Source organism: Hemiscyllium ocellatum, unplaced genomic scaffold, assembly GCF_020745735.1.
Source record: "Hemiscyllium ocellatum isolate sHemOce1 unplaced genomic scaffold, sHemOce1.pat.X.cur. scaffold_736_pat_ctg1, whole genome shotgun sequence".
NCBI lineage: Eukaryota > Metazoa > Chordata > Chondrichthyes > Orectolobiformes > Hemiscylliidae > Hemiscyllium > Hemiscyllium ocellatum.
The window spans coordinates 163,030-181,461 of record NW_026869206.1 but is presented as its reverse complement, the minus strand read 5'-3'; the positions used below and the strand labels follow the sequence as shown (position 1 = coordinate 181,461).

Sequence of the window (18,432 nt, the reverse complement as noted above, 5' to 3'; positions counted from 1 at the left end):
ATCACTCCCTCCAGTATCACTCCCTCCAGTATCGCTCCCTCCAATATCACTCCCTCCAATATCACTCCCTCCAGTATCACTCCCTCCAGTATCACTCCCTCAATATCACTCCCTCCAGTATCACTCCCTCCAATATCACTCCCTCTAGTGTCGCTCCCTCCAATATCACTCCCTCCAAAATCCCTTTATCTAGTATCGATCCTCAAATATCACTCCCTCCAGTGTCGCTCCCTCCAGTATCACTCCCTCCAGTATCACTCCCTCCAATGTCACTCTCCAGTGTTGCTCCTTCCAATATCGCTCCCTCCAATATCGCTCCCTTCAGTATCGCTCACTCCAATATCACTCTCTCAAGTATCACTCTCTCGAGTATCACTCCCTCCAGTGTTGCTCCCACCAATATCACTCCCTCCAATATCACTCCCTCCAATATCACTCCCTCCAATATCGCTCCCTCCCATATCACTCCCTCCAATATCACTCCCTCCAATATCGCTCCCTCCAGTATCACTCACTCCAGTATCACTCCCTCTAGTGTCGCTCCCTACACTATCACTCCCTCCAATATCCCTCCATCCAGTATCGATCCTCCAATATCACTACCTCCAGTTTCGCTCACTCCAATCTCGCTCCCTCCAGTATCACTCCCTCCAGTATCACTCCCTCCAATATCACTCCCTCCAGTATCATTTCCTCCAGTATCACTCCCTCCAATGTCGCTCCCTCCAACGTCACTCTCTCCAGTGTTGCTCTCTCCAATATCGCTCCCTCCAATATCGCTCCCTTCAGTATCGCTCCCTCCAGTATCACTCCCTCGAGTATCACTCCCTCCAATATCACTCCCTCCAGTATCACTCCCTCCTGTATCACTCCCTCCAATATCACTCACAACAATAACGCTCCCTCCAATATCTCTCCCTCCAGTATCACTCCCTCCAATATCGATCCCTCCAATATCATTCCCTCCAGTATCGCTCCCTCTAGTGTTGCTCCCTCCAGTATCACTCCATCCAGTATCACTCCCTCCAATATCACTCACTCCAGTATCACTCCCTCCAATATCGCTCCCTCCAATGTCAATCCCTCCAGTGTTGCTCCCTCCACTGTCGCTCACTCCAATATCACTCCCTCTAATATCATTCCCTCCAATCTCATTCCCTCCATTATCGCCCCCTCCAAAATCACTCCCTCCAGTATCACTCCCTCCTGTATCACTCCCTCTTATATCACTCACAACAATAACGCACCCTCCAATATCTCTCCCTCCAGTATCACTCCCTCCAATATCACTCCCTCCCATATTGCTCCCTTCCACATTACTCCCTCCAGTATCGCTCCCTCCGATATCACTCCCTCCAATATTGCTCCCTCCAGTATCGCTCCCTCCAATATCACTCGCTCCAGTATCACTCCCTCCAATACCACTCCCTCCAGTGTTGCTCCCTTCAGTATCACTCCCTCAATATCACTCCCTCCCATATTGCTCGCTTCCACATTACTCCCTCCAGTATCGCTCCCTCCGATATCACTCCCTCCAATATTGCTCCCTTCAGTATCACTCCCTCAATATCACTCCCTCCAATATCATTCCCTCCAATATTGCTCCCTCCAGTATCACTCACTCCAGTATCACTCCCTCTAGTGTCGCTCCCTCCAATATCACTCCCTCCAATATCACTCCTTCCAGTATCACTCCCTCCAACATCACTCCGTCCCAATATTGCTCCCTCCACTATCACTCCATCCAGTTTCACTCCCTCCAGTATCGCTCCCTCAAATATCACTCCCTCTAATATCACTCCCTCCAGTATCGCTCCCTCCAGCATCGATCCTCAAATATCACTCCCTCAAATATCTCTCCCTCCAGTATCACTCCCTCCAGTATGCCCCTCCAATATCACTCCCTGCAGTATCACTCCCTCCAGTATCGCTCCCGCGTGTATCGCTCCCTTCAGTATCACTGCCTCCAGTATCACTCCCTCCAATATCACTCCCACCAATATCACTCCCTCCATTATCGCTCCCTCCAATATCGCTCCCTCAAATATCACTCCCTCCAATATCGCTCCCTCCAGTTTCGCTCCCTCCAATATCACTCACTCCAATATCACTCCCTCCAATATTGCTCCTTCCTGTATCACTCCTTCCAATATCACTCCCTCCAATATTGCTCCCTCCAGCATCACTCACTCCAGTATCGCTCCCTCTAGTGTCGCTCCCTCCAATCTCACTCCCTCCAATATCCCTCCATCCAGTATCGATCCTCAAATATCACACCCTCCAATATCACTCCCTCCAATATCACTCCCTCCAGTATCACTCCCTCAAATATCACTCCCTCTAATATCACTCCCTCCAGTATCGCTCCCTCCGATATCACTCCCTCCAATATTGCTCCCTCCAGTATCACTCCCTCAAATATCACTCCCTCTAATATCACTCCCTCCAGTATTGCTCCCTCCGATATCACTCCCTCCAATATTGCTCCCTTCAGTATCACTCCCTCAATATCACTCCCTCCAATATCATTCCCTCCAATATTGCTCCCTCCAGTATCACTCACTCCAGTATCACTCCCTCTAGTGTCGCTCCCTACAATATCACTCCCTCCAATATCCCTCCATCCAGTATTGATCCTCAAATATCACTCCCTCCAATATCACTCCCTCCAATATCACTCCCTCCAGTAGCGCTCCCTCCAGTTTCGCTCACTCCAATCTCGCTCCCTCCAGTATCACTCCCTCCATTATCACTCCCTCCAATATCACTCCCTCCAATATCACTCCCTCCAGTATCATTCCCTCCAATATCGATCCCTCCAAAATCACTCCCTCTAATATGACTCCCTGCCATATTTCTCCCATAATATCATTCCCTCCAATATCGCTCCCTCTAGTGTCGCTCCCTCCAGTATCACTCCATCCACTATCCCTCCGTCCAGTATCGATCCTCAAATATCACTCCCGCCAATAGCACTCCCTCCAGTGTTGCTCCCTCCAATATTGCTCCCTTCAGTATCACTCCCTCAATATCACTCCCTCCAATATCGCTCCCTCCTGTATCACTCCCTCCACTATCACTCCCTCCAATATCACTCCCTCCAATATCGCTCCCTCCAGTATCACTCCCTCCAATATCACTCCCTCTAGTGTCGCTCCCTCCAATATCACTCCCTCCAATATCCCTCCATCCAGTATCGATCCTCAAATATCACTCCCTCCAATATCACTCCCTCCAGTTTCGCTCACTCCAATCTCGCTCCCTTCAGTATCGCTCCCTCCAGTATCACTCCCTCAAGTATCACTCTCTCCAATATCACTCCCTCCAATATCACTCCCTCCAGTATCACTCCCTCCTGCATCACTCCCTCCAATATCTCTCCCTCCAGTATCACTCCCTCAAGTATCACGCTCTCCAATATCACTCCCTCCAATATCACTCCCTCCAGTTTCGCTCACTCCAATCTCGCTCCCTTCAGTATCGCTCCCTCCAGAATCACTCCCTCAAGTATCACTCTCTCCAATATCACTCCCACCAATATCCCTCCATCCAGTATCACTCCCTCCTGCATCACTCCCTCCAATATCTCTCCCTCCAGTATCACTCCCTCAAGTATCACTCTCTCCAATATCACTCCCTCCAATATCACTGCCTCCAGTTTCGCTCACTCCAATCTCGCTCCCTTCAGTATCGCTCCCTCCAGTATCACTCCCTCAAGTATCACTCTCTCCAATATCACTCCCTCCAATATCACTCCCTCCAGTATCACTCCCTCCTGCATCACTCCCTCCAATATCTCTCCCTCCAGTATCACTCCCTCAAGTATCACTCTCTCCAATATCACTCCCTCCAATATCTCTCCCTCCTGCATCACTCCCTCCAATATCTCTCCCTCCAATATCACTCCCTCCAGTGTCGCTTCCCTCCAATATCGCTCCCTTCAGTATCGCTCCCGGCAATACTGCTCCCTCCAATATCACTCTCTCCTATATCACTCCCTCCAGTATTACTCCCACCCATATCACTCCCTCCAATATTGTTCCCTCCATTATCACTCCCTCCAATATCACTCCTTCCAGTATCACTCCATCCAGTATCACTCTCTCCTATATCACTCCCTCCAGTATTACTCCCACCCATATCACTCCCTCCAATATCGCTCCCTCAAATATCACTCCCTCCAATATCGCTCCCTCCAGTTTCGCTCCCTCCAATATCACTCACTCCAATATTGCTCCTTCCTGTATCACTCCTTCCAATATCACTCCCTCCAATATTGCTCCCTCCAGCATCACTCACTCCAGTATCGCTCCCTCTAGTGTCGCTCCCTCCAATCTCACTCCCTCCAATATCCCTCCATCCAGTATCGATCCTCAAATATCACACCCGCCAATATCACTCCCTCCAGTATCACTCCCTCAAATATCACTCCCTCTAATATCACTCCCTCCAGTATCGCTCCCTCCGATATCACTCCTTCCAATATTGCTCCCTCCAGTATCACTCCCTCAAATATCACTCCCTCTAATATCACTCCCTCCAGTATCGCTCCCTCCGATATCACTCCCTCCAATATTGCTCCCTTCAGTATCACTCCCTCAATATCACTCCCTCCAATATCATTCCCTCCAATATTGCTCCCTCCAGTATCACTCACTCCAGTATCACTCCCTCTAGTGTCGCTCCCTACAATATCACTCCCTCCAATATCCCTCCATCCAATATCGATCCTCAAATATCACTCCCTCCAATATCACTCCGTCCAGTAGCGCTCCCTCCAGTTTCGCTCACTCCAATCTCGCTCCCTCCAGTATCACTCCCTCCATTATCACTCCCTCCAATATCACTCCCTCCAATATCACTCCCTCCAATATCATTCCCTCCAATATCGATCCCTCCAAAATCACTCCCTCTAATATGACTCCCTGCCATATTTCTCCCTCCAATATCATTCCCTCCAATATCGCTCCCTCTAGTGTCGCTCCCTCCAGTATCACTCCATCCACTATCCCTCCGTCCAGTATCGATCCTCAAATATCACTCCCGCCAATAGCACTCCCTCCAGTGTTGCTCCCTCCAATATTGCTCCCTTCAGTATCACTCCCTCAATATCACTCCCTCCAATATCGCTCCCTCCTGTATCACTCCCTCCAATATCACTCCCTCCAATATCGCTCCCTCCAGTATCACTCCCTCCAATATCACTCCCTCTAGTGTCGCTCCCTCCAATATCACTCCCTCCAATATCCCTCCATCCAGTATCGATCCTCAAATATCACTCCCTCCAATATCACTCCCTCCAGTTTTGCTCACTCCAATCTCGCTCCCTTCAGTATCGCTCCCTCCAGTATCACTCCCTCAAGTATCACTCTCTCCAATATCACTCCCTCCAATATCACTCCCTCCAGTATCACTCCCTCCTGCATCACTCCCTCCAATATCTCTCCCTCCAGTATCACTCCCTCAAGTATCACTCTCTCCAATATCACTCCCTCCAATATCACTCCCTCCAGTTTCGCTCACTCCAATCTCGCTCCCTTCAGTATCGCTCCCTCCAGTATCACTCCCTCCTGTATCACTCTCTCCAATATCACTCCCTCCAATATCACTCCCTCCAGTATCACTCCCTCCTGCATCACTCCCTCCAATATCTCTCCCTCCAGTATCACTCCCTCAAGTATCACTCTCTCCAATATCACTCCCTCCAATATCACTCCCTCCAATATCTCTCCCTCCTGCATCACTCCCTCCAATATCTCTCCCTCCAATATCACTCCCTCCAGTGTCGCTTCCCTCCAATATCGCTCCCTTCAGTATCGCTCCCGGCAATACTGCTCCCTCCAATATCACTCTCTCCTATATCACTCCCTCCAGTATTACTCCCACCCATATCACTCCCTCCAATATTGTTCCCTCCATTATCACTCCCTCCAATATCACTCCTTCCAGTATCACTCCATCCAGTATCACTCCCTCCAATATCACTCCCTCCCATATCACTCCCTGCAGCATCGCCACCTCCAATATCACTCCATCCAGTACTACTCCCTCCAATATCCCTCCGTCCAGAATCGATCCTCAAATATCACTCTCTCCAATATCACTCCCTCCAATATCACTCCTTCCAGTATCACTCCCTCCAACATCGCTCCGTCCCAATATTGCTCCCTCCACTATCACTCCATCCAGTTTCACACACTCCAGTATCGCTCCCTCAAATATCACTCCCTGCAGTATCACTCCCTCCAGTATCGCTCCCTCCAGCATCGATCCTCAAATATCACTCCCTCAAATATCTCTCCCTCCAGTATCGCCCCTCCAATATCACTCCCTGCAGTATCACTCCCTCCAGTATCGCTCCCTCGTGTATCGCTCCCTTCACTATCACTGCCTCCAGTATCACTCCCTCCAATATCACTCCCACCAATATCACTCCCTCCATTATCGCTCCCTCCAATATCGCTCCCTCAAATATCACTCCCTCCAATATCGCTCCCTCCAGTTTCGCTCCCTCCAATATCACTCACTCCAATATCACTCCCTCCAATATTGCTCCTTCCTGTATCACTCCTTCCAATATCACTCCCTCCAATATTGCTCCCTCCAGCATCACTCACTCCAGTATCGCTCCCTCTAGTGTCGCTCCCTCCAATCTCACTCCCTCCAATATCCCTCCATCCAGTATCGATCCTCAAATATCACACCCTCCAATATCACTCCCTCCAGTTTCGCTCCCTCCAATATCACTCCCTCTAATATCACTCCCTCCCTCCAGCATCGATCCTCAAATATCACTCCTTCCAGTATCACTCCCTCCAGTATCGCTCCCTCGTGTATCGCTCCGTCCAATATCACTCCTTCCAGTTTCACTCCCTCCAGTATCGCTCCCTCAAATATCACTCCCTCTAATATCACTCCCTCCAGTATCACTCCCTCCTGTATCACTCCCTCAATATCAGTCCCTCCAATATTCCTCCCTCCAATATCGCTCCCTCCAATATTGCTCCCTCCAATCTCTCTCCCTCAAATATCACTCCCTCCAGTATCACTCCCTCCAGTATCACTCCCACCAATATCACACCCTCCATTATCGCTCCATCCTGTATCACTCCCTCCAGTATCGATCCTCAAATATCACTCCCTCCAATATCGCTCCCTCCTGTATCACTCCCTCCAATATCACTCCCTCCAATATCGCTCCCTCCAGCATCACTCACTCCAGTATCGCTCCCTCCAAAATCACTCCCTCCAAAATCACTCCCTCCAATATCGCTCCCTCCGGTATCACTCCCTCCAATATCGCTCCCTCCTGTATCACTCCCTCCAATATCACTCCCTCCAGTATCGCTCCCTCTAGTGTCGCTCCCTCCAATATCACTCCCTCCAATATCCCTCCATCCAGTATCGATCCTCAAATATCACTCCCTCCAACATCACTCACTCCAATATCACTCCTTCCAATATCACTCCATCCAGTATCACTCCCTCCAGTATCGCTCCCTCAAATATCACTCCCTCTAATATCACTCCCTCCAATATCACTCCCTCCAGTTTCGCTCACTCCAATCTCGCTCCCTCCAGTATCACTCCCTCCAGTATCACTCCCTCCAATATCACTCCCTCCAGTATCATTCCCTCCAATGTCACTCCCTCCAAAGTCACTCTCTCCAGTGTTGCCCCCTCCAATATCGCTCCCTCCAGTATCGCTCCCTTCAGTATCGCTCCCTCCAGTATCACTCCCTCAAGTATCACTCTCTCCAATATCACTCCCTCCAATATCACTCCCTCCAGTATCACTCCCTCCTGTATCACTCCCTCCTGTATCACTCCCTCCAATATCTCTCCCTCCAGTATCGCTCCCTCCAATATCGATCCCTCCAATATCACTCCCTCCAGTGTCGCTCCCTCCAGTGTCACTTCCCTCCAATATCACTCCCTCCAGTATCACTCCCTCCAGTATCTCTCCCTCCAGTATCGCTCCCTCCAGTATTGATCCTCAAATATCACTTCGTCCCATATCGGTCCCTCCAATATCGCTCCCTTCAGTATCGCTCCCAGCAATACTGCTCCCTCCAATATCACTCTCTCCTATATCACTCCCTCCAGTATTACTCCCACCCATATCACTCGCTCCAATATTGTTCCCTCCAATATCACTCCCTGCAATATCGCTCTTTTCAGTATCATTCCCTCCATTATCGCTACCTCCAATATCACTCCTTCCAGTATCACTCCATCCAGTATCACTCCCTCCAATATCACTCCCTCCCATATCACTCCCTGCAGCATCGCCACCTCCAATATCACACCCTCCAATATCACTCCCTCCAATATCACTCCCTCCAGTATCGCCCCCTCAAATATTACTCCCTCCAGTATCACTCCCTCCAATATCGCTACCTCCAGTATCACTCCCTCCAGTATCGCTCCCTCGTATATCGCTCCCTCCAATATCACTCCCTCCAATATCACTCCTTCCAGTATCGCTCCCTCAAATATCACTCCCTCTAATATCACTCCCTCCAGTATCACTCCATCCACTATCACTCCATCCACTATCACTCCATCCAGTATCACTCCCTCAAATATCACTCCCTCCAGTATCGCTCCCTCCAGCATCGATCCTCAAATATCACTCCCTCCAATATCATTCCCTCCAATATTTCTCCCTCCAATATCACTCCCTCCAGTTTCGCTCCCTCCAATATCGCTCCCTCCAATCTCTCTCCCTCAAATATCACTCCCTCCAGTATCACTCCCTCCAATATCACTCTCTCAAATATCGCTCCCTCCAGTATCACTCCCTCCAGTATCGCGCCCTCCAATATCACTCCCTGCAGTATCACTCCCTCCAGTATCACTCCATCCACTATCACTCCATCCACTATCACTCCCTCCAGTATCGCTCCCTCCAGTATCACTCCCTCCAATATCACTCCCTCCATTATCGCTCCCTCCAATATCACTCCCTCCAGTATCGCTCCCTCAAATATCACTCCCTCTATTATCACTCCCTCCAGTATCGCTCCCTCCAGCATCGATCTCAAATATCACTCCCTCCAATATCGCGCCCTCAAATATCACTCCTTCCAGTATCACTCCCTCCAATATCGCTCCATCCAATATTGCTCCCTCCACTATCACTCCATCCAGTATCACTCCCTCCAGTATTGCTCCCTCCAGCATCGATCCTCAAATATCACTCCTTCCAGTATCACTCCCTCCAGTATCGCTCCCTCCAGCATCGATCCTCAAATATCACTCCCTCCAATATCACTCCCTCCAATATCACTCCCTCCAGTTTCGCTCACTCCAATCTCGCTCCCTCCAGTATCACTCCCTCCAGTATCACTCCCTCCAATATCACTCCCTCCAGTATCATTCCCTCCAATGTCACTCCCTCCAAAGTCACTCTCTCCAGTGTTGCCCCCTCCAATATCGCTCCCTCCAGTATCGCTCCCTTCAGTATCGCTCCCTCCAGTATCACTCCCTCAAGTATCACTCTCTCCAATATCACTCCCTCCAGTATCACTCCCTCCTGTATCACTCCCTCCTGTATCACTCCCTCCAATATCTCTCCCTCCAGTATCGCTCCCTCCAATATCGATCCCTCCAATATCACTCCCTCCAGTGTCGCTCCCTCCAGTGTCACTTCCCTCCAATATCACTCCCTCCAGTATCACTCCCTCCAGTATCTCTCCCTCCAGTATCGTTCCCTCCAGCATCGATCCTCAAATATCACTCCCTCCAATATCACTCCCTCCAATATCACTCCCTCCAGTTTCGCTCACTCCAATCTCGCTCCCTCCAGTATCACTCCCTCCAGTATCACTCCCTCCAATATCACTCCCTCCAGTATCATTCCCTCCAGTATCACTCCCTCCAATATACCCCCCTTCAATATCACTCCCTCCAAAATCGCTCCCTCCAGTATCCCTCCCTCCAGTATCGCTCCCTCTAGTGTCGCTCCCTCCACTATCACTCCCTCCAATATCCCTCCATCCAGTATCGCTCCCTCCATTATCGTTCCCTCCAATATCACTCACACCAAAATCTCTCCCTCCAATATCACTCCCTCAAATATCACTCCTTCCAGTATCACTCCCTCCAATATCACTCCCTCCAGTTTCGCTCACTCCAATCTCGCTCCCTCCAGTATCACTCCTCCAGTCTCACTCCCTCCAATATCACTCCCTCCAATATCACTCCCTCCAGTATCATTCCCTCCAGTATCACTCCCTCCAATATCCCCCCTCCAATATCACTCCCTCCAATATCGCTCCCTCCAGTATCACTCCCTCCAGTATCGCTCCCTCTAGTGTCGCTCCCTCCAATATCACTCCCTCCAATATCCCTCCATCCAGTATCACTCCCTCCATTATTGTTCCCTCCAATATCACTCCCTCCAATATCACTCCTTCCAGTATCACTCCCTCCAATATCAATCCCTCCAGTTTCGCTCACTCCAATCTTGCTCCCTCTAGTATCACTCCTCCAGTCTCACTCCCTCCAATATCACTCCCTCCAATATCACTCCCTCCAGTATCATTCCATCCAGTATCACTCCCTCCAATATCCCCCCTCCAAAATCACTCCCTCCAATATCGCTCCCTCCAGTATCACTCCCTCCAGTATCGCTCCCTCCAGTGTCACTCCCTCCATTATCGTTCCCTCCAATATCACTCACACCAATATCACTCCCTCCAATATCACTCCCTCCAGTATCATTCCCTCCAGTATCACTCCCTCCAATATCACTCCCTCCAAAATCGCTCTCTCCAGTATCCCTCCCTCCAGTATCGCTCCCTCTAGTGTCGCTCCCTCCACTATCACTCCCTCCAATATCCCTCCATCCAGTATCGCTCCCTCCATTATCGTTCCCTCCAATATCACTCACACCAAAATCTCTCCCTCCAATATTACTCCCTCAAATATCACTCCTTCCAGTATCACTCCCTCCAATATCACTCCCTCCAGTTTCGCTCACTCCAATCTCGCTCCCTCCAGTATCACTCCTCCAGTCTCACTCCCTCCAATATCACTCCCTCCAATATCACTCCCTCCAGTATCATTCCCTCCAGTATCACTCCCTCCAATATCCCCCCTCCAATATCACTCCCTCCAATATCGCTCCCTCCAGTATCACTCCCTCCAGTATCGCTCCCTCTAGTGTCGCTCCTTCCAATATCACTCCCTCCAATATCGCTCCATCCAGTATCACTCCCTCCAATATCGATCCGTCCAATATTGCTCCCTCCACTATCACTCCATCCAGTATCACTCCCTCCAGTATCGCTACCTCAAATATCACTCCCTCCAATATCACTCCCTCCAATATCACTCCCTCTAATATCACTCCCTCCAGTATCGCTCCCTCCAGCATCGATCCTCAAATATCTCTCACTCAAATATCACTCCCTCAAATATCACTCCCTCTAATATCACTCACTCCAGTATCGCTCCCTCTAGTGTCGCTCCCTCCAATATCACTCCCTCCAATATCCATCCATCCAGTATCGATCCTCAAATATCACTCTCTCAAATATCGCTCCCTCCAGTATCACTCCCTCCAGTATCGCGCCCTCCAATATCACTCCCTGCAGTATCACTCCCTCCAGTATCACTCCATCCACTATCACTCCATCCACTATCACTCCCTCCAGTATCGCTCCCTCCAGTATCACTCCCTCCAGTATCACTCCCTCCAATATCACTCCCTCCATTATCGCTCCCTCCAATATCACTCCCTCCAGTATCGCTCCCTCAAATATCACTCCCTCTATTATCACTCCCTCCAGTATCGCTCCCTCCAGCATCGATCTCAAATATCACTCCCTCCAATATCGCGCCCTCAAATATCACTCCTTCCAGTATCACTCCCTCCAATATCGCTCCATCCAATATTGCTCCCTCCACTATCACTCCATCCAGTATCACTCCCTCCAGTATTGCTCCCTCCAGCATCGATCCTCAAATATCACTCCTTCCAGTATCACTCCCTCCAGTATCGCTCCCTCCAGCATCGATCCTCAAATATCACTCCCTCCAATATCACTCCCTCCAATATCATTCCCTCCAGTTTCGCTCACTCCAATCTCGCTCCCTCCAGTATCACTCCCTCCAGTATCACTCCCTCCAATATCACTCCCTCCAGTATCATTCCCTCCAATGTCACTCCCTCCAAAGTCACTCTCTCCAGTGTTGCCCCCTCCAATATCGCTCCCTCCAGTATCGCTCCCTTCAGTATCGCTCCCTCCAGTATCACTCCCTCAAGTATCACTCTCTCCAATATCACTCCCTCCAGTATCACTCCCTCCTGTATCACTCCCTCCTGTATCACTCCCTCCAATATCTCTCCCTCCAGTATCGCTTCCTCCAATATCGATCCCTCCAATATCACTCCCTCCAGTGTCGCTCCCTCCAGTGTCACTTCCCTCCAATATCACTCCCTCCAGTATCACTCCCTCCAGTATCTCTCCCTCCAGTATCGTTCCCTCCAGCATCGATCCTCAAATATCACTCCCTCCAATATCACTCCCTCCAATATCACTCCCTCCAGTTTCGCTCACTCCAATCTCGCTCCCTCCAGTATCACTCCCTCCAGTATCACTCCCTCCAATATCACTCCCTCCAGTATCATTCCCTCCAGTATCACTCCCTCCAATATACCCCCCTTCAATATCACTCCCTCCAAAATCGCTCCCTCCAGTATCCCTCCCTCCAGTATCGCTCCCTCTAGTGTCGCTCCCTCCACTATCACTCCCTCCAATATCCCTCCATCCAGTATCGCTCCCTCCATTATCGTTCCCTCCAATATCACTCACACCAAAATCTCTCCCTCCAATATCACTCCCTCAAATATCACTCCTTCCAGTATCACTCCCTCCAATATCACTCCCTCCAGTTTCGCTCACTCCAATCTCGCTCCCTCCAGTATCACTCCTCCAGTCTCACTCCCTCCAATATCACTCCCTCCAATATCACTCCCTCCAGTATCATTCCCTCCAGTATCACTCCCTCCAATATCCCCCCTCCAATATCACTCCCTCCAATATCGCTCCCTCCAGTATCACTCCCTCCAGTATCGCTCCCTCTAGTGTCGCTCCCTCCAATATCACTCCCTCCAATATCCCTCCATCCAGTATCACTCCCTCCATTATTGTTCCCTCCAATATCACTCCCTCCAATATCACTCCTTCCAGTATCACTCCCTCCAATATCAATCCCTCCAGTTTCGCTCACTCCAATCTTGCTCCCTCTAGTATCACTCCTCCAGTCTCACTCCCTCCAATATCACTCCCTCCAATATCACTCCCTCCAGTATCATTCCATCCAGTATCACTCCCTCCAATATCCCCCCTCCAAAATCACTCCCTCCAATATCGCTCCCTCCAGTATCACTCCCTCCAGTATCGCTCCCTCCAGTGTCACTCCCTCCATTATCGTTCCCTCCAATATCACTCACACCAATATCACTCCCTCCAATATCACTCCCTCCAGTATCATTCCCTCCAGTATCACTCCCTCCAATATCACTCCCTCCAAAATCGCTCCCTCCAGTATCCCTCCCTCCAGTATCGCTCCCTCTAGTGTCGCTCCCTCCACTATCACTCCCTCCAATATCCCTCCATCCAGTATCGCTCCCTCCATTATCGTTCCCTCCAATATCACTCACACCAAAATCTCTCCCTCCAATATCACTCCCTCAAATATCACTCCTTCCAGTATCACTCCCTCCAATATCACTCCCTCCAGTTTCGCTCACTCCAATCTCGCTCCCTCCAGTATCACTCCTCCAGTCTCACTCCCTCCAATATCACTCCCTCCAATATCACTCCCTCCAGTATCATTCCCTCCAGTATCACTCCCTCCAATATCCCCCCTCCAATATCACTCCCTCCAATATCGCTCCCTCCAGTATCACTCCCTCCAGTATCGCTCCCTCTAGTGTCGCTCCTTCCAATATCACTCCCTCCAATATCGCTCCATCCAGTATCACTCCCTCCAATATCGATCCGTCCAATATTGCTCCCTCCACTATCACTCCATCCAGTATCACTCCCTCCAGTATCGCTACCTCAAATATCACTCCCTCCAATATCACTCCCTCCAATATCACTCCCTCTAATATCACTCCCTCCAGTATCGCTCCCTCCAGCATCGATCCTCAAATATCTCTCACTCAAATATCACTCCCTCAAATATCACTCCCTCTAATATCACTCACTCCAGTATCGCTCCCTCTAGTGTCGCTCCCTCCAATATCACTCCCTCCAATATCCATCCATCCAGTATCTATCCTCAAATATCACTCCCTCCAATATCACTCCCTCCAATATCACTCCCTCCAGTTTCGCTCACTCCAATCTCGCTCCCTCCAGTATCACTCCCTGCAGTCTCACTCCCTCCAATATCACTCCCTCCAATATCACTCCCTCCAGTATCATTCCCTCCAGTATCACTCCCTCCAATATACCCCCCTTCAATATCACTCCCTCCAATATCGCTCCCTCCAGTATCACTCCCTCCAGTATCGCTCCCTCTAGTGTCGCTCCCTCCAATATCACTCCCTCCAATATCCCTCCATCCAGTATCACTCCCTCCATTATTGTTCCCTCCAATATCACTCCCTCCAATATCACTCCTTCCAGTATCACTCCCTCCAATATCAATCCCTCCAGTTTCGCTCACTCCAATCTTGCTCCCTCTAGTATCACTCCTCCAGTCTCACTCCCTCCAATATCACTCCCTCCAATATCACTCCCTCCAGTATCATTCCATCCAGTATCACTCCCTCCAATATCCCCCCTCCAAAATCACTCCCTCCAATATCGCTCCCTCCAGTATCACTCCCTCCAGTATCGCTCCCTCCAGTGTCACTCCCTCCATTATCGTTCCCTCCAATATCACTCACACCAATATCACTCCCTCCAATATCACTCCCTCCAGTATCATTCCCTCCAGTATCACTCCCTCCAATATCACTCCCTCTAATATCACTCCCTCCCATATTGCTCCCTCCAGTATCACTCCCTCCAGTATCTCTCTCTCCAATATCGCTCCCTCCAATATTACTCCCTGCAATATCACTCCCTCCAATATCGCTCCCTCCAGTATCACTCACTCCAGTATCACTCCGTTAAATATCACTCCCTCCAGTATCGCACCCTCGTGTATCACTCCCTCCAATATCACTCCCTCGTGAATCACTCCCTCCAATATTGCTCCCTCCAATATTGCTCCCTTCAGTATCACTCCCTCCAATATCACTCCCTCCAATATCGCTCCCTCCAGTATCACTCCCTCCAATATCGATCCGTCCAATATTGCTCCCTCCAATATCACTCCATTCAGTATCACTCCCTCCAGTATCGCTACCTCAAATATCACTCACTCCAATATCACTCCCTCCAATATCACTCCCTCTAATATCACTCCCTCCAGTATCGCTCCCTCCAGCATCGATCCTCAAATATCTCTCACTCAAATATCACTCCCTCAAATATCACTCCCTCTAATATCACTCACTCCAGTATCGCTCCCTCTAGTGTCGCTCCCTCCAATATCACTCCCTCCAATATCCATCCATCCAGTATCGATCCTCAAATATCACTCCCTCTAATATCACTCCCTCCAATATCACTCCCTCCAGTTTCGCTCACTCCAATCTCGCTCCCTCCAGTATCACTCCCTGCAGTCTCACTCCCTCCAGTATCACTCCCTCCAGTATCGCTCCCTCTAGTGTCGCTCCCTCCAATATCACTCCCTCCAATATCCCTCCATCCAGTATCACTCCCTCCATTATCGTTCCCTCCAATATCACTCCCTCCAATATCACTCCTTCCAGTATCACTCCCTCCAATATCACTCCCTCCAGTCTCGCTCACTCCAATCTCGCTCCCTCTAGTATCACTCCTCCAGTCTCACTCCCTCCAATATCACTCCCTCCAATATCACTCCCTCCAGTATCATTCCATCCAGTATCACTCCCTCCAATATCCCCCCTCCAAAATCACTCCCTCCAGTATCACTCCCTCCAGTGTCACTCCCTCCATTATCGTTCCCTCCAATATCACTCACACCAATATCACTCCCTCAAATATCACTCCCTCCAATATCACTCCTTCCAGTATCACTCCCTCCAGTATCGCTCCCTCCAGTATCCCTCCCTCAAATATCACTCCCTCAAATATCGCTCTCTCCAGTATCACTTCCTCCACTATCACTCCCTCCAATATCACTCCCTCCATTATCACTCCCTCGAGTATCACTCCCTCCAATATCACTCCCTCCAGTATTGCTCCCTCTAGTGTCGCTCCCTCCAATATCACTCCCTCCAATATCCCTCCATCCAGTATCGTTCCTCAAATATCACTCCCTCCAACATCACTCCCCCCAATATTACTCCCTCCAATATCGCTCACTCCAGTATCACTCCCTCCAGTATCACTCCCTCTAGTGTCGCTCCCTCCTATATCACTCCCTCCAATATCCCTCCATCCAGTATCGATCCTCAAATATCACTCCCTCCAATATCACTCCCTCCAATATCACTCCCTCCAGTTTCGCTCACTCCAATCTCGCTCCCTCCAGTATCACTCCCTCCATTATCACTCCCTCCAATATCACTCCCTCCAATATCACACCCTCCAGTATCATTCCCTCCAGTATCACTCCCTTGAATATCACTCCCTCCAATATTGCTCCCTCCAATATCACTCCTTTCAGTATCACTCCCTCCAATATCGCTCCCTCCAGTATCGCTCCGTCCAATATTGCTCCCTCCACTATCACTCCATCCAGTATCACTCCCTCCAGTATCACTCCCTCAAATATCGCTCCATCAAATATCGCTCCCTCCAGTATCACTCCCTCCAATATCACTGCCTCCATTAACACTCCCTCGAGTATCACTCCCTCCAATATCACTCACTCCAGTATCGCTCCCTCTAGTGTCGCTCCCTCCAATATCACTCCCTCCAATATCCCTCCATCCAGTATCGATCCTCAAATATCACTCCCTCCAATATCACTCCCTCCAATATCACTCCCTCCAGTTTCGCTCACTCCAATCTCGCTCCCTCCAGTATCACTCCCTCCAGTCTCACTCCCTCCAATATCACTCCCGCCAATATCCCTCCATCCAGTATCACTCCCTCCATTATCGTTCCCTCCAATATCACTCACACCAAAATCTCTCCCTCCAATATCACACCCTCAAATATCACTCCTTCCAGTATCACTCCCTCCAATATCACTCCCTCCAGTTTCGCTCACTCCAATCTCGCTCCCTCCAGTATCACTCCTCCAGTCTCACTCCCTCCAATATCAAACCCTCCAATATCACTCCCTCCAGTATCATTCCCTCCAGTATCACTCCCTCCAATATCCCCCCCTCCAGTATCACTCCCTCCAGTATCGCTACCTCTAGTGTCGCTCCCTCCAATATCACTCCCTCCAATATCGCTCCATCCAGTATCACTCCCTCCATTATCGTTCCCTCCAATATCACTCCCTCCAGTATCATTTCCTCCAATATCACTCCCTCCAGTTTCGCTCCCTCCAATCTCTCTCCCTCCAGTATCACTCCCTCCAATATCGCTCCCTCAAATATCATTCCCTCCAGTATCGCTCTGTCTAATATTGCTCCCTCCACTATCTCTCCATCCAGTATCACTCCCTCCAGTATCACTCCCTCCAGTATCGCTCCCTCCAGTATCCATCCCTCAAATATCACTCCCTCAAATATCGCTCCCTCGAGTATCACACCCTCCAATATCACTCCCTCCAATATCACTCCCTCCAGTATCGCTCCCTCTAGCGTCGCTCCCTTCAATATCACTCCCTCCAATATCACTCCCTGCAGTATCACTCTCTCCAATATCGCTCCCACCTGTATCACTCCCTCCAATATCACTCCCTCCAATATCGCTCCCTCCAGTATCACTCACTCCAGTATCACTCCCTCTAGTGTCGCTCCCTCCAATATCTCTCCCTCCAATATCACTCCCTCCAATATCACTCCCTCCAGTTCGCTCACTCCAATCTCGCACCCTCCAGTATCACTCCCTCCATTATCACTCCCTCTAATATCACTCCCTTTAGTATCACTCCCTCCAATGTCACTCCCTCCAATATCGCTCACTCCAGTATCACTCCCTCCAGTATGGCTCCCTCTCGTGTCGCACCCTCCAATATCACTCCCTCCAATCACCCTCCATCCAGTATCGATCCTCAAATATCACTCCCTCCAATATCTCTCCCTCCAGTTTCGCTCACTCCAATCTCGCTCCCTCCAGTATCACTCCCTCCATTATCACTCCCTCCAATATCACTCCCTCCAATATCACTCCCTCCAGTATCATTCCCTCCAATATTGCTCCCTCCAATATTGCTCCCGTCAGTATCACTCCCTCCAATATCACTCCCTCC

The 18,432-nt window shown here is 49.9% G+C and overlaps 1 protein-coding gene across 1 annotated transcript in view; it reads left to right on the top strand.

Annotated features, from left to right (window-relative positions):
• LOC132814202 (calsequestrin-1-like) overlaps positions 1-18,432 on the top strand; it is a 96,260-nt gene that overhangs the window by 19,464 nt on the left and 58,364 nt on the right. The window lies entirely within an intron of this gene.